We start from the raw sequence: 18,188 nt of genomic DNA, 5'->3' as shown, positions 1-18,188 counted from the left end.
CAGGTACGGCGGCTCCCTGTACATGTCGTCGTTGCTCCGCGAGTTCGCCCCGGGCGGGCTCTGGTACAAGGCGGATCCGCCGCTCAAACCGATGAGCGGCCCCGTCTTCAAAAAATGGCGCGCCGACTGGGAGAGGAACCGCCGGTGGAAGGTGGCGTGGGAGGTGAGCACCAGCGGCGGATTCGCCCCACCAGCCGGCGAGGATGCTGAGGAGGCGGAGGAAGGGGAAGACCCCCTCTTCTTGAAGGCGCTGTGTGGGGACCCCGGACTAACTGTCCGAAATACCCTGTTATGTATATAGTTCACGATCCCATGATCAGTGCGCCGTGAACACATAACCGAACTGATATCAAATTACACCATCCATTACAAAGCGGAATAAGAAAATTACAATAATGTCACATGACCATTACTTACATAATAGCCTCGAAGGGCCTAACTAAACATCAGAGTAGCATCATCACTTCAACAGCGCGGAGCCCAAGTCATTCGCCTTAAACCCTACAGGCAACTGACTGGGAAGACGTTCCTAGCTCGCATAGACGTCGTCAACTCCTTCTTCATCCATCGTGTTCCTCCAAGTCTGGCCAAGTAAATAGCCAGGGACAAAGCCGTGAGTACATTTGAATTGTACTCGCAAACCATCAAGAAGGTGATAACAATTCTAACTAAAGAAGACAAGAGAGGAAGAATAGTTTCTCTCGTGGATAAAGCATGTGAAAGAGAAATAGTTTCTCTTGTTGATATAGCATACCGGCATCTCAAGTGATGCGGACACTATGGTGGTTCTATGACATCTCTATATCTTTGTTAAAGAAGAGTTAGCATACCACCATCTCATTTGAAGGGATTGCTAGGGAAGTCCTATGACATCTCTATATCTTTGTTAAAGAAAAGTTCCTCTACATGAAACACTAGGAAGGGAGCAACCCAATTTATTTGTCCTTCCCGACCATCTCCATATGGTCGACACAACCTTTCCCGTACCCTTCCGGTACTTCAAAACAAGTTCTTTCCTTTCATTTGCCAAACCATTTTGTAAACCAAAACTCATCAGGCTAAGCAACAGCCATTCCAACCGTCCATGACCGCGGACGCGGCTATTCGAATAGATTTAACTCTGCAGAGTGTGCGCACTTTCCCCACAAGAACCGATAAATCCGCCGAGATCATCCCCGGTTCGTCATACTAAAGTATGCGAGTCTCGGATAATCAGTCATAGCCTTTCGCCTGTCTCCCTTGTCATGAGTCCTTCCCTGCGGGCTTACCCCTTCCCGGCACCCCGGTAGCATACCTCCTTTTGAGCGTATCTCCGGCGCCATGACAGAAGACCCTCAGTAATCGTCCGGCTGCAAGTTAATGCAGTGTATTGCCTCCTTCAGAGCGCAACCCGGTGTCAGAGGTCATCGTGACCCTCCTAGAGAGTGGTGAAGGTATCTCATGTCAACTTCAACAAACTACGGACTAAGCCCGTGCCCACTTTGGATATTGTGGTTGCGCTAGTTAATTGTCATGGGTGAGTACTTAGGCGCCAAAGTTTTCATAAAACCCAACCTTTTTCATATCCTCATCATTTTTACCAAATCCTTTCCTTTCATAAATTCTCACTTGGGGAAAACATCATGCCCAAGGTTTTATCAAAAACTTTTACAACAAGGTAAAACCTTGAGGGGTTCCCAACCTAAAGTTTCATGAGCTGAACTACTATTGCACTACGGCCGAGATGAGAGTCATCACGCCATAGAGGGGTATAAAGGTGTAGTGGAGTGAATCATACTTTCTTATGGTAAGCATGTATTATGACAACACAAGGAGGAATATACTCTCAGATTTGTGGTGGTAACTATACAACTTAGATAGTGGAGTATTACTATCCAACATACTCTCCAATAGGGTACACGGCATACTCCTCTCAATTGGAGAATACACCAAGATCATGACATAGACACCTCTATACTACAAAGGGGGTGGGTGTGATGTAAGTTATTTTCTTGAGATTATGCATGCTCAAGTTGGGCATACATGATAACCAATGGGAGTAGCACGGCCATGATGCCATGTATCCCATAATCACAAGACAAAGGTGGAGTATCACCACTAGGGAGTACCCCACTTGGAAACACACATAGATGACATAAATAGAGAGAATAACACACATAGAATTCAAGGTGCTTTGGACATCAACAAATGACATCCAACTAGACACCAAAACAGAGATCAAAAGATGGCTTGCCTTGGCTTATTTGTCCCTGGACTTCTTCAACTTCATCAATATAAGAATCCCGTCAATATAAATAAAATCCTTGTCCGAACCACTTCTTCTTCTTCTCCGGAATTGTTCGCATCTATCGTCGGAAAATATAAAAGGAACACAATAAACACATTGCACCAACAAAACAACATTCAACAAACAACAATAACCATGCAGCCAAGGTATAACATACTAAGGACTTATAGATACCACAAAACAACTTTAAGAGTTTTAATTTAGAAAACCACATTTATTTACCTAGTAGAGGTATGAGTGCGTCACAACTTAGCAATTGCCTCTCTCGGTTATCACCATGGTATAAACCAAATATCCCCTGGTAGATAACATCATGAAGAGGACAAATGCATTAGTTTGGCATCAAACACATACACAATACAATTTCAAACATTTTTGGAAGAGTAGAAATCAGTTTTCCCAATTTAATTTGCTCCCAAAACACTACATCCAAAATAGGAAGCAAACCATATTCCACATCATTTGGAAACTTAAGCAAAACAAAAGAGCTAATATTAAGTTGCAGAGGTTTTGTTTTGCAAGCATAAAACAAAGGTTGCCCAACTCTACTAAAAAGAGTTTGTCAAGGGTTTTAAATAAACCGAAAAGTTTTGCTTCAACAATGCATGTCACACATAAACATTACTAACAGCAAAAAAATATGTGTGAACAGAGACTAACAATATTTTTCCAAGGTAGCCAGTACAAATACAAGACTAACCCAATTGGAAACACCCAAAAATATCAAACCTACAATTTTAGGAATTTCTTTGAATCTGACTGTACAGAAAACAAGATCTGTAAGCCATAAATCGTAGGAACATCCTAAAAATATGAGGCCACTGGCATTTGAAAGGTAATTAAACAGAGATTCACACGCAATTGGATTTGGGTTCAAAATATTTCTGAAACTCTCACAAATGGATTTACAAGTTCACTGCATGTTTTCACCATTTGCTTTAACTATGGAGTTGCAGAACAGATAAAGGTTTGAAACTTGTTTGAGATGATTAAGAAAACATTCAGCAATCCTACAGAAGTGGAATCACTCAATTAGGTTCAAAAATGGATTTTTGATGAATTAAAAGCTAACAGCCATGTCTGCAGAACACACAGAATAAGTTTAATTCACCACAAATCGTACACAACTCATAAAAATATGAGGTCAGCTGCATCTGAAAGGTATTGTAAAGGTGGTTCTTACCCAACTGGTTTCATTCAAAAATTCGTTCCAAGCTCCTGATTTAATTCGACAAAGTCAGATCTGACCAGATCTTGATCTGTGAACCATTTCAATTCCATTAGGTCATTTGAAGTGAACCCAACGCCAAAATGAAGATACTGGAGAGGGCTTTCACCCAAAATTGAGTTTGCTCAAAAAGGTTTTGTAAAACGGAAGAAATCTAACAAACAATGATTCTTCATGTTTGCAGAACTTTATTTATCATGCAAACTCCGTAACGAATTTGAGGATGAGACCAACGCCAAGTTGTAGATATTTTCAATACCTATCTGCAGAACTTCGAACCACTCGATTTGGATCTGCACACGAGATTTGGCGGATTTTACAAGATCGTACCAGAATCTGAAACAGCAAGAAACAGAAATTACTGCAAGGTTTTGGACGAACTTTGCTCAAGAACTTCAGATCTGAGGATAGCTCAACCTTCTCCATGCTTGGACCAACATGCACCTGCATCAAGATCCAATCTTATCAATGGAGGGAGAAGAAGAGGAGATTAAACCATCTAAGGTTGGGGAGAAGATGGAGGGGGAGGCTCTCATGGTGAGGATGAGCTTTGAGGGAGGAAGGAGCTGCATCTTGGTGAGCTTTCCATGGCCATGGCCGGCCATGAAGCTAGGAGGAGCAGCAATTTCGTGGGGAGAGGTAGGAGGAGAGTGTGTGGGAGTGGAGGAGAGAGTGGGGAGTGGAAAAGTGAGAGCAAGTGAGGAGGGGGTGGGCTGCCAAGCCTTTATATAGAGGGAGAGGGGTTGGGCTGCCTCCTCATTGATTGGGTTGGTTGGGAGGTAGCCTCTTCATTGATTGGGTTAGTTGGAAGGCTGGTTTGGGGAAGAGATATTTGACCCAAGCTGAATTTATTTGTGGCATTGGGAAGGGACAAAGGAGGAGAGGCATCCCAAGGTGGATTAATTATGTGAGAGAGAGGGAAATGGAGAGGCATGATGCATGTGTGCCATGGCATGGCCGGCCACATATTTTTGGCCATGCACAAGTGATCAACAAGAGATAATTGCTACACATGCATGACACCCAAGGTTGAGTGCCTCACAAATTACTAAAATGGTGGCCTAAAAAGATATACAATTTTAGGCAAAGTGATACTAATGCACAAGGGTGCTAAAGTAGATGGTGGTGACATTCTGACCTGATAAAAGATGTGTCCAAGAGATGATGGTGGTGATGGTGATTTAGACAATGGTAGAGCAAGGCTAGGAGAGATGGTGAGTGAAGTAACCATATACTCACAAGGATGAATATATTGACATACATCATCAATTCATGAGGTCAAGGTGATGATGGAAAATAATAGAGGAGTGAGATAGGCATAATGAAATATAAGTTGCTCTTCAAATAAGAGGTCAATTGGGAGTGATTTGAAAGTATCAAATGATTATCCATTTGATCAAGAATTGGAGGATGGAGGGGATACAATGTGGTAGATCAGAGATGTGCATAAGATGTGCAAGTTTTGCCATTTGAGAAAGGATTCATTTGAAAAGTATATGGAACACCTCAATTGTCTAGACACAATTGGGAATGAACTCAAGTGGAATGGAATTTTGAAGATGTTGAGAGAAAACTAGTTGGAACATAGGGGTTCAACATATTCTACTTTCTCAAGTAAAGTAGAGTTTTTCTCAAATTTAAAGTAAACAAGAAATGGTATGGGTACCATAAACAAGCCTTTTGTTAAAAACAAAGCAACATAGAGAGTAATGTTTTAGAAATCAGTGCTTGGTAGAAATGGGATGAGAAAACAAAACCCATTTCAGTTCCTTGTTCTCTTTGAAGAATTATCTTGAAAATATTTAATAAAACTAGAAGTAGTTTTGTGATCAAAACTAGAGAAGGAAAATTAATAGGATTTTTTGAGAGAGAAAACTAACTTAGGGAGAAGTGTTCTCAAGGGTAGATGATGGCTACAAAATGTACCCACCATTCCCACTCTTGGTTTTGTGAAGATTAAACTTGAATAAAGACAAGAGGTAAAATTGAAGGAAGTGATCTAGAGTTGAATCATTGAATAGGATACAAGATCAAGTTGAATATATGAGCTGCAAGGATTGACTGAGACATGCAAGATGTGGAGGTTGAAGAGGATGTTGCATAGATGAGATCCATGCATTGAGGTCAACAATAACAGTGGTGGTTGCTTAGATATCAACTGCCAAAGTCTGGAACTTATAAGCTTGCCAAAACAGATTGTTGACTTGGCTTCAGAATCAACCTATGATGAGTGGGTATAAGAGAAGGATGTGATGAGGGTAGATGATCCCAAATTTTGGATTCAAGGATGGTTTGAGCTGGACTAACACAAATAGGAATATCAAGATGGCACACTCATGTTGCCATCAGGAGAAGAGTTTGATGAAGTAAAAAGGAAAACAATTTTACCTAAGTCACACATGTGTTTTATTAGGTGAGTTGTTTGTTTTACCACTAGGGGTGTTGTTCTTTGAGTAGCTCAAGACAAACTTAACAAACAGAACAAGACAATACATCTACCGATAGATCAAAGCAATTTATTACAACCAATGGATCAAGGCAATTCATCAAATTAGTCTTTAAAAAGTTTTTGTTCCCCCTAATTTTTGCAATATGGACAATTAATCAAGGTTGCAAAAGTTGGGGTGTTACAGATCTTCCACCCTTAAAATAATCTCGTCCCGAGATTACTGAGCGTAGAACTAGAGGGGTTGTAAAGTTTAACGAAAATTAGACTCCATTTTTATGTAGACATGCCTTTGTGTGGAGAGGGTCGCAACTTCAGCTTGTGAGAGACATGATTGATTTCTTCCGAGGGCAAGCTTTGTGAAGGGTTGACTACTCCATGCAGGTGTTGGATCTGTAGCTTCTTCACGATCCTAGCGGAGGTTCAAGACTGTGGGAGGGTTAGTGCACCCAACGGTGCTTGAGCAGGGCTGAAAACTTTTTTAGAGTTAGCTTGATTTTAGTGGAAGACGAAGTCTTCCACCCTTAAAATTGTTCATCGGGGAGGGGGCGTTAAAAACTGTAAGCTTCGGCCACGGGTCTTGTCGGGCGCTTTTTGGAGAAGCCATTGATCTTTGGAGTTGAACATCTTCAGCGGGCGTTGAGTAGTCCACGGCTTCAAGAGGGGTTAGTGCATCCCACATTTCCAACGGTGTGTTAGAAAGGTTTAAAATGTTAGGGTTAGCTCCAACTTTTAGTGGCCCTTAAGATTTTTCATCGGGCTTTCGGAAAATCTTAGAGCTTCTGCCTTGCGGTCCTGTCGGGGGCTTCTGAAGGAGTCATCGATCTTCCGTACTCAGTTGAAGAATCTTCAGGGGCGACGTGCAGACCGCAACTTCAAGAGGCACTCACGGTGTTAACTAAACCATAGGGGACGCGCCGTGAGTTAGTAAGTTGATGAAACGCCTGGTTGGTACCCATATGAAGCAGCAACAGGGGTCGTCGAAGACAATCTTCAGCTTGAGGGTCGGTGCTGACTTCAGTAGCAACTAAGAAGTTAGCGGGTAAACTACGCCTAAAGTCTTGAGTCTTGAGGTATCTTCAGGAGCCTTCACTTGATGAGGACCAGATGAACCATGTGATGTAGCTTGGCTTTGACCCTATTGTTCACTCAACTTGTTAGACGGTGTGTTAGAGGGTAGTTTTCAAGAAAATATCCTCGAGGTTAGCGCGATTATGCTCCAAGGTTAGTCCAAATTAGTATGTCTTCTCGCAGAGGTGCAGTCATTCTTGAAGGTAGGGCTTCTTCTTTCTTGGCGTAGTCGAGATGCTCCAGCTGATATTGAAGGAAGTTAGCGTAGATGGGGGTTTGGGTTAGTTTTCCTGATGTTTGAAAAACAACTGCTAACGGGGGTAGAGTTAGAGCTTTTCGTTAACTTATCCAACTAACTAGCAGTTAGCAAAACATCGGCGAGGTAGGTGAGGGTGAAAACATCTTTGGGAGGCTTTCTAAGCTAGTTTATCACACTAAGGGTGTTTTTCAGACCGAAAAGCCAAGACAATTATACACACAACAAACAAACAAAAGACACTCAAGGCAGCACACAAGGGAGCTACAAGCAATCATCAAACCAGGCATGGTAACCTAAGTACCCATGGAATGCCTAATGCGTGGGGGTAGCTCAATCAAAGCGATTGAGTTTGTCCTATCCATCCTATTGGTTTGGGGGCTGGTCACATATGTTGCCGTCTTCATTTTGCTCCTATGGACTCCAACATGGATTTTCGGGGCAGTTGGTTGCGAAGCAGGCCTGGTGTTCGGTCTTCTATGTTGAGGCGGAGGAGAAAACTGCGTAGTCTTCTTGCTCAACATCCCGGGGACGTGAGGTCTTCGAAGAGGTAGTTGTTGAGGTACTCCCGAAATCGTCAACTTCTTGTAGCTGGCCTAAAAATTACTAGTCAAGAACTGAGGACTTGATCCCAGATGACTGCAAAAAGTGCAAGTCCACGGAGGAAGAAGGTCAGCTCCTTGACAGACTTTGGTGACAACCAAAGACATGATGTTATCATCCCAACAAGCACACGGCTACGTCGGCATCCAATCTTCAATAGCTGCAGTTGGAGATATATGAGTCTTCCTGAGGGATTGAGCCATCTTCGAGTTCGAGTCTCCAGTCTGAGTTGGGGACATCGTCCAATATGTAGGTTTGAATTGGCTGAGACAATAGAGTAAGAATTTTCAAACCTTTTTATAAAGCGGAGAGGTAAGAATTTTAGAAGCTTTGAATAAATAAGAGGAGTAGAAGCTATACTTCCGACTAAAGAAACAATTTGTTTTGTAAATAGTTTTGTCCAAGTACTTGTTTCCTAACTAACGTCCATGCTAACTAAGGTCTCCTACAGTCAGGATGGCTCTGATACCAGCTCTGTGGGGACCCCGGACTAACTGTCCGAAATACCCTGTTATGTATATAGTTCACGATCCCATGATCAGTGCGCCGTGAACACATAACCGAACTGATATCAAATTACACCATCCATTACAAAGCGGAATAAGAAAATTACAATAATGTCACATGACCATTACTTACATAATAGCCTCGAAGGGCCTAACTAAACATCAGAGTAGCATCATCACTTCAACAGCGCGGAGCCCAAGTCATTCGCCTTAAACCCTACAGGCAACTGACTGGGAAGACATTACTAGCTCGCATAGACGTCGTCAACTCCTTCTTCATCCATCGTGTTCCTCCAAGTCTGGCCAAGTAAATAGCCAGGGACAAAGCCGTGAGTACATTTGAATTGTACTCGCAAACCATCAAGAAGGTGATAACAATTCTAACTAAAGAAGACAAGAGAGGAAGAATAGTTTCTCTCGTGGATAAAGCATGTGAAAGAGAAATAGTTTCTCTTGTTGATATAGCATACCGGCATCTCAAGTGATGCGGACACTATGGTGGTTCTATGACATCTCTATATCTTTGTTAAAGAAGAGTTAGCATACCACCATCTCATTTGAAGGGATTGCTAGGGAAGTCCTATGACATCTCTATATCTTTGTTAAAGAAAAGTTCCTCTACATGAAACACTAGGAAGGGAGCAACCCAATTTATTTGTCCTTCCCGACCATCTCCATATGGTCGACACAACCTTTCCCGTACCCTTCCGGTACTTCAAAACAAGTTCTTTCCTTTCATTTGCCAAACCATTTTGTAAACCAAAACTCATCAGGCTAAGCAACAGCCATTCCAACCGTCCATGACCGCGGACGCGGCTATTCGAATAGATTTAACTCTGCAGAGTGTGCGCACTTTCCCCACAAGAACCGATAAATCCGCCGAGATCATCCCCGGTTCGTCATACTAAAGTATGCGAGTCTCGGATAATCAGTCATAGCCTTTCGCCTGTCTCCCTTGTCATGAGTCCTTCCATGCGGGCTTACCCCTTCCCGGCACCCCGGCAGCATACCTCCTTTTGAGCGTATCTCCGGCGCCATGACAGAAGACCCTCAGTAATCGTCCGGCTGCAAGTTAATGCAGTGTATTGCCTCCTTCAGAGCGCAACCCGGTGTCAGAGGTCATCGTGACCCTCCTAGAGAGTGGTGAAGGTATCTCATGTCAACTTCAACAAACTACGGACTAAGCCCGTGCCCACTTTGGATATTGTGGTTGCGCTAGTTAATTGTCATGGGTGAGTACTTAGGCGCCAAAGTTTTCATAAAACCCAACCTTTTTCATATCCTCATCATTTTTACCAAATCCTTTCCTTTCATAAATTCTCACTTGGGGAAAACATCATGCCCAAGGTTTTATCAAAAACTTTTACAACAAGGTAAAACCTTGAGGGGTTCCCAACCTAAAGTTTCATGAGCTGAACTACTATTGCACTACGGCCGAGATGAGAGTCATCACGCCATAGAGGGGTATAAAGGTGTAGTGGAGTGAATCTTACTTTCTTATGGTAAGCATGTATTATGACAACACAAGGAGGAATATACTCTCAGATTTGTGGTGGTAACTATACAACTTAGATAGTGGAGTATTACTATCCAACATACTCTCCAATAGGGTACACGGCATACTCCTCTCAATTGGAGAATACACCAAGATCATGACATAGACACCTCTATACTACAAAGGGGGTGGGTGTGATGTAAGTTATTTTCTTGAGATTATGCATGCTCAAGTTGGGCATACATGATAACCAATGGGAGTAGCACGGCCATGATGCCATGTATCCCATAATCACAAGACAAAGGTGGAGTATCACCACTAGGGAGTACCCCACTTGGAAACACACATAGATGACATAAATAGAGAGAATAACACACATAGAATTCAAGGTGCTTTGGACATCAACAAATGACATCCAACTAGACACCAAAACAGAGATCAAAAGATGGCTTGCCTTGGCTTATTTGTCCCTGGACTTCTTCAACTTCATCAATATAAGAATCCCGTCAATATAAATAAAATCCTTGTCCGAACCACTTCTTCTTCTTCTCCGGAATTGTTCGCATCTATCGTCGGAAAATATAAAAGGAACACAATAAACACATTGCACCAACAAAACAACATTCAACAAACAACAATAACCATGCAGCCAAGGTATAACATACTAAGGACTTATAGATACCACAAAACAACTTTAAGAGTTTTAATTTAGAAAACCACATTTATTTACCTAGTAGAGGTATGAGTGCGTCACAACTTAGCAATTGCCTCTCTCGGTTATCACCATGGTATAAACCAAATATCCCCTGGTAGATAACATCATGAAGAGGACAAATGCATTAGTTTGGCATCAAACACATACACAATACAATTTCAAACATTTTTGGAAGAGTAGAAATCAGTTTTCCCAATTTAATTTGCTCCCAAAACACTACATCCAAAATAGGAAGCAAACCATATTCCACATCATTTGGAAACTTAAGCAAAACAAAAGAGCTAATATTAAGTTGCAGAGGTTTTGTTTTGCAAGCATAAAACAAAGGTTGCCCAACTCTACTAAAAAGAGTTTGTCAAGGGTTTTAAATAAACCGAAAAGTTTTGCTTCAACAATGCATGTCACACATAAACATTACTAACAGCAAAAAAATATGTGTTAACAGAGACTAACAATATTTTTCCAAGGTAGCCAGTACAAATACAAGACTAACCCAATTGGAAACACCCAAAAATATCAAACCTACAATTTTAGGAATTTCTTTGAATCTGACTGTACAGAAAACAAGATCTGTAAGCCATAAATCGTAGGAACATCCTAAAAATATGAGGCCACTGGCATTTGAAAGGTAATTAAACAGAGATTCACACGCAATTGGATTTGGGTTCAAAATATTTCTGAAACTCTCACAAATGGATTTACAAGTTCACTGCATGTTTTCACCATTTGCTTTAACTATGGAGTTGCAGAACAGATAAAGGTTTGAAACTTGTTTGAGATGATTAAGAAAACATTCAGCAATCCTACAGAAGTGGAATCACTCAATTAGGTTCAAAAATGGATTTTTGATGAATTAAAAGCTAACAGCCATGTCTGCAGAACACACAGAATAAGTTTAATTCACCACAAATCGTACACAACTCATAAAAATATGAGGTCAGCTGCATCTGAAAGGTATTGTAAAGGTGGTTCTTACCCAACTGGTTTCATTCAAAAATTCGTTCCAAGCTCCTGATTTAATTCGACAAAGTCAGATCTGACCAGATCTTGATCTGTGAACCATTTCAATTCCATTAGGTCATTTGAAGTGAACCCAACGCCAAAATGAAGATACTGGAGAGGGCTTTCACCCAAAATTGAGTTTGCTCAAAAAGGTTTTGTAAAACGGAAGAAATCTAACAAACAATGATTCTTCATGTTTGCAGAACTTTATTTATCATGCAAACTCCGTAACGAATTTGAGGATGAGACCAACGCCAAGTTGTAGATATTTTCAATACCTATCTGCAGAACTTCGAACCACTCGATTTGGATCTGCACACGAGATTTGGCGGATTTTACAAGATCGTACCAGAATCTGAAACAGCAAGAAACAGAAATTACTGCAAGGTTTTGGACGAACTTTGCTCAAGAACTTCAGATCTGAGGATAGCTCAACCTTCTCCATGCTTGGACCAACATGCACCTGCATCAAGATCCAATCTTATCAATGGAGGGAGAAGAAGAGGAGATTAAACCATCTAAGGTTGGGGAGAAGATGGAGGGGGAGGCTCTCATGGTGAGGATGAGCTTTGAGGGAGGAAGGAGCTGCATCTTGGTGAGCTTTCCATGGCCATGGCCGGCCATGAAGCTAGGAGGAGCAGCAATTTCGTGGGGAGAGGTAGGAGGAGAGTGTGTGGGAGTGGAGGAGAGAGTGGGGAGTGGAAAAGTGAGAGCAAGTGAGGAGGGGGTGGGCTGCCAAGCCCCTTTATATAGAGGGAGAGGGGTTGGGCTGCCTCCTCATTGATTGGGTTGGTTGGGAGGTAGCCTCTTCATTGATTGGGTTAGTTGGAAGGCTGGTTTGGGGAAGAGATATTTGACCCAAGCTGAATTTATTTGTGGCATTGGGAAGGGACAAAGGAGGAGAGGCATCCCAAGGTGGATTAATTATGTGAGAGAGAGGGAAATGGAGAGGCATGATGCATGTGTGCCATGGCATGGCCGGCCACATATTTTTGGCCATGCACAAGTGATCAACAAGAGATAATTGCTACACATGCATGACACCCAAGGTTGAGTGCCTCACAAATTACTAAAATGGTGGCCTAAAAAGATATACAATTTTAGGCAAAGTGATACTAATGCACAAGGGTGCTAAAGTAGATGGTGGTGACATTCTGACCTGATAAAAGATGTGTCCAAGAGATGATGGTGGTGATGGTGATTTAGACAATGGTAGAGCAAGGCTAGGAGAGATGGTGAGTGAAGTAACCATATACTCACAAGGATGAATATATTGACATACATCATCAATTCATGAGGTCAAGGTGATGATGGAAAATAATAGAGGAGTGAGATAGGCATAATGAAATATAAGTTGCTCTTCAAATAAGAGGTCAATTGGGAGTGATTTGAAAGTATCAAATGATTATCCATTTGATCAAGAATTGGAGGATGGAGGGGATACAATGTGGTAGATCAGAGATGTGCATAAGATGTGCAAGTTTTGCCATTTGAGAAAGGATTCATTTGAAAAGTATATGGAACACCTCAATTGTCTAGACACAATTGGGAATGAACTCAAGTGGAATGGAATTTTGAAGATGTTGAGAGAAAACTAGTTGGAACATAGGGGTTCAACATATTCTACTTTCTCAAGTAAAGTAGAGTTTTTCTCAAATTTAAAGTAAACAAGAAATGGTATGGGTACCATAAACAAGCCTTTTGTTAAAAACAAAGCAACATAGAGAGTAATGTTTTAGAAATCAGTGCTTGGTAGAAATGGGATGAGAAAACAAAACCCATTTCAGTTCCTTGTTCTCTTTGAAGAATTATCTTGAAAATATTTAATAAAACTAGAAGTAGTTTTGTGATCAAAACTAGAGAAGGAAAATTAATAGGATTTTTTGAGAGAGAAAACTAACTTAGGGAGAAGTGTTCTCAAGGGTAGATGATGGCTACAAAATGTACCCACCATTCCCACTCTTGGTTTTGTGAAGATTAAACTTGAATAAAGACAAGAGGTAAAATTGAAGGAAGTGATCTAGAGTTGAATCATTGAATAGGATACAAGATCAAGTTGAATATATGAGCTGCAAGGATTGACTGAGACATGCAAGACGTGGAGGTTGAAGAGGATGTTGCATAGATGAGATCCATGCATTGAGGTCAACAATAACAGTGGTGGTTGCTTAGATATCAACTGCCAAAGTCTGGAACTTATAAGCTTGCCAAAACAGATTGTTGACTTGGCTTCAGAATCAACCTATGATGAGTGGGTATAAGAGAAGGATGTGATGAGGGTAGATGATCCCAAATTTTGGATTCAAGGATGGTTTGAGCTGGACTAACACAAATAGGAATATCAAGATGGCACACTCATGTTGCCATCAGGAGAAGAGTTTGATGAAGTAAAAAGGAAAACAATTTTACCTAAGTCACACATGTGTTTTATTAGGTGAGTTGTTTGTTTTACCACTAGGGGTGTTGTTCTTTGAGTAGCTCAAGACAAACTTAACAAACAGAACAAGACAATACATCTACCGATAGATCAAAGCAATTTATTACAACCAATGGATCAAGGCAATTCATCAAATTAGTCTTTAAAAAGTTTTTGTTCCCCCTAATTTTTGCAATATGGACAATTAATCAAGGTTGCAAAAGTTGGGGTGTTACACGCTGGCCGCGTCCCTCAAGGACGATGCCGACAAGAAGAGGGCGGAGGAGGCGGAGGAAGGGGAAGACCCCCTCTTCTTGAAGGCGCTGGCCGCGTCCCTCAAGGACGATGCCGACAAGAAGAGGGCGGAGGAAGAAGAAAAGGCGGCGGCCATCACCGCCGTGAAGGAGAAGGAGGCGCGGGAGGCGGAGGAGAACGCGACCATCATCTTCCTCGACGACTAGATAGGTTAGAAGTCGCGATAAGGATCGCGCAATTCTGTATGTATGATCCGTATGTATGATCAACTATGAGTTATGAACTATGAACTATCAAACCAAACCACATAGTTTTTTTTATGTCATATAGTAAGAATTCAAGTTGATAAAACACGGTCTAGACATATTCAAACTACAAATCACGTATATCTACCCCTAACCCTAAACTCTATCTTATATGAAGTAAATCATGAAGAGAAGTGGTTTTGGGTTTCAAACATGGAAATTTCAAAAACCTTCCCAAAAGCTTCATTTTGGAGTGACTAAGAAGGATGCAGGCTTACCTTTTCATTTTCATATTTTAAACTTGTTTAAATCTTGGTTAAACCTAGGATTTGACCAAGATCAAATGGGCATAAAAAATCAGAAAAAATCAAAAAATGAAAACCAAAGCACATAGTATTCTTATGTCATATAGTAAGCATTCAAGTTGATAAACAAGGTCTAAACATATTCAAACCAGACAAATCATGTATCTACCCACTAACCCTAAATTCTGTCTTATGAAGTCAATCAAGCATGAAGAAGAGTGGTTTTGGGTTTCAAACATGGAAATTTAAAAAACCTCCCAAAAGCTTCATTTTAGAGTTACTAAAAAGGATCCATGCTTACCTTTTATTTTCATGTTTTAAACATGTTCAAATCTTGGTCAAACTGTACCTAGGATTTGACCAAGATTCAAATGGGCATAAAAATTCAAAAAAATTGAAAAACCAAAGCACATAGCCTTCTTATGTCATATAGTAAGCACTCAAGTTGGTAAACAAGGTCTAGACATATTCAAACCAGAAAAATCTTGTATCTACCCCTAACCCTAAACTTTGTCTTATGAAGTCAAGCACGAAGAGAAGTCGTTTTGGGTTTCAAACATGGAAATTTCAAAAACCTTCCCAAAAGCCTCATTTTGGAGTGACCAAGAAGGATGCAGGCTTACCTTTTCATTTTCATTTTTTAAACTTGTTTAAATCTTGGTTAAACCTATGATTTGACCAAGAGAAAATGGGCATAAAAATTCAGAAAAAATCAAAAAATTAAAACCAAAGCACATAGTATTCTTATGTCATATATTAAGCATTCAAGTTGATAAACAAGGTCTAGACATATTCAAACCAGAAAAATCATGTATCTACCCTAACCCTAAACTCTGTCTTATGAAGTCAAGAATGAAGAGACGTGGTTTTGGGTTTCAAACATGGAAATTTCAAGAACACCCCAAAAGCTTCATTTTAGAGTGACTAAGAAGGATCCAGGTCGAGCTTACCTTTTATTTTCATGTTTCAAACTTGTTCAAATCTTGGTAAAACCTAGGATTTGACCAAGATTCAAATGGGAATAAAAAAATGAAAAACCAAAGCACATAGCCTTCTTATGTCATATAATAAGCACTCAAGTTGATAAACAAGGTGTAGACCTATTCAAACCAGAAAAATCATGTATCTACCCTAACCCTAAACTCTATCTTACGAAGTCAAGCATGAAGAGAAGTGGTTTCGGGTTTCAAACATGGAAATTTCAAAAATCTCCCAAAAGCTTCATTTCAGAGTGACTAAGAAGGATCCAGACCGGGCTTACATTTTATTTTCATATTTAAACTTGTTCAAATCTTGGTCAAACCGTACCTAGGATTTGACCAAGATTCAAATGGGCATAAAATTTCAAAAAAAATGAAAAAAATGAAAAACCAAAGCACATAGCCTTCTTATGTCATATAGTAAGCACTCAAGTTGATAAACAAGGTCTAGACATATTCAAACCAGAAAAATCATGTATCTACCCCTAAGCCTGAACTTTGTCTTATGAAGTCAATCACGAAGAGAAGTCGTTTTGGGTTTCAAACATGGAAATTTCAAATACCTTCCCAAAAGCTTCATTTTTGGAGTGACTAAGAAGGATGCAGGCTTACCTTTTCATTTTCATGTTTTAAACATGTTTAAATAAGGAAGCGTGGTTCTGAAACCTCATACACATTGTTGCAAAAGTAATTACATCACCTAAACAATACTACTAGTTCATAATTCTAAACTTATGTACAATCTTGGAAACATATAACGCCAGCCTAGTTCACCAATTATCATCATCCCTCTTGATGCGCTTGCCGGTGCCGCTTGTACCTGCCTCCCATGGGTTGGCAGTCCAAGTTCTGCACTCGTCCGCACTTCGTGTGTCGGGAGCTTCCCAACCAGATACAGGCCCTGCCTTGCTAGATCACCACATCCAGCCATTGCCCTAGCTTGCTCACCATGTGAACCGCCATCCCACAGAGACCCCGAAGTAGGCTCGCATGGGTCCTTTATCCATGGTGGCATATTCTTCGGATCAAATGGTATGTTGTGCCTAAAGCAATAAGATACAAATTCCCAGTAGGTTGTCCCGACAAACTGCTTCTTCTCGTCGCGTCAGGCAGGGGGAAGAGCGGCCAACCTAGCCGCTTCCGTGCAATCCGGGCAAACCACTTCCCTTGGAATTGGTTGTGCTTGACGCAGCCCATCATTGATTTTTTTGAGTCGCCTGTACAACTCAAAACTGACATATCCATCAATCGCAGCATACCTCAAGTTTACTTGAGGCAATGGCATGCATTCCCATTGATCGTGGCTGCTAGTAGGGAACTTGGTCTTAATGTCTTTGTAAGATGGGTCAATGATGGCGGCTGCCAAATCAGCCATGCCAGTCCTATTGCCAGGACCATTGAAATTGATCATATCCTGAATGTCAATCCAATTATGTTCAAGAATTTTAATGCCATCTCTAGCAAACCTTCTAGAGTCACCGCTGATGTCAACAGTTGTGAAACAAATTCCTTTATGTTGAAGGAATTCTCGCAGTGCCAGATTGTCAGGACTCCTGCATGTTAACACAAATCAATCTTGTAAGATCGTATATGCTGAAATAGTACACATATTTTTCTTCCAGTAAACTGTATACTTTTTGCAGTGAAACAATGATTTTGCATCAGTGATACACATCAAAATAACATGAATTATTGTTGCGACTATATGATCTAATTATTTAAGTGTCAAGTTAAGATTCAGTTACTATATGTTAATATCTTGACATCCATGCCGATTATCGGTGAGTATGAGTACATGAAATTTGTGCAAATTTTGAGTACCAAAATCATGAAACTAGATATCATGGTCAATCCAAAAAAAATTACAAGTTTGTTGGATATTACGTTCCAGACCACATTTTTCATACAAGTTAGTTTGTTCGTGTTTTCATACAAGTTAGAACCTAGTCTATTTCGAAATAGAAAAGCAGATCCAAGATAAAGGAAGAGTTTCTATATTAAAAAACAAAAGGATAAAGGAAGGCGTGTGAAGAACATACCTGCAGAAATGGTACACCAGGACGTGGTCGTCCATGGCCAACTGAACGACGGCGGTACTTACTTGGTCCGAAGTGTATTCTAGGTCGAGGCCGACGAACCTGGGCCTGTCCTCTAGAAGCTTTTGTTCGTACATCTTGAGGGTGCGCTCGAGAACGGAAGGGTCATTCGTGTAGACCACGTTCACCTTGGTCGTCCCATGGGGAACGACACTCCTCTTTAGCGTAAACAGGCCGCCGTCGGCCATGGCAGCGCTGAAGCACGTCGAACTGATCGGAGGGGTTGAGGGGGAGGGAGGGAGAGCAACTGCAAACAATGGGGTTTTTTGGAACTTGCCGAAA

General features: G+C 41.0%; 1 long non-coding RNA gene across 3 annotated transcripts; it reads right to left on the bottom strand.

Moving 5' to 3' along the window:
• Positions 1-327: 327 nt before the first annotated feature.
• Positions 328-12,151, bottom strand: LOC127333547 (uncharacterized). 3 transcript variants are annotated; one of them, XR_011751879.1, is made up of 8 exons: positions 12,010-12,151; positions 11,888-11,921; positions 11,584-11,659; positions 10,623-10,698; positions 10,347-10,458; positions 2,510-2,585; positions 2,234-2,345; positions 328-583 (listed from the first exon to the last, which is right to left on the bottom strand). It is a non-coding gene; the product is annotated as an uncharacterized lncRNA (long non-coding RNA). The 3 variants fall into 3 exon arrangements; XR_011751878.1 differs by having other exon boundaries at positions 11,888-11,964; positions 12,046-12,145; XR_011751877.1 differs by having other exon boundaries at positions 11,888-12,150.
• Positions 12,152-18,188: the final 6,037 nt, after the last annotated feature.

Source organism: Lolium perenne, chromosome 2 (genome assembly GCF_019359855.2).
Source record: "Lolium perenne isolate Kyuss_39 chromosome 2, Kyuss_2.0, whole genome shotgun sequence".
Lineage (NCBI taxonomy): Eukaryota > Viridiplantae > Streptophyta > Magnoliopsida > Poales > Poaceae > Lolium > Lolium perenne.
This window is presented reverse-complemented; position numbering and strand designations above follow the sequence as displayed.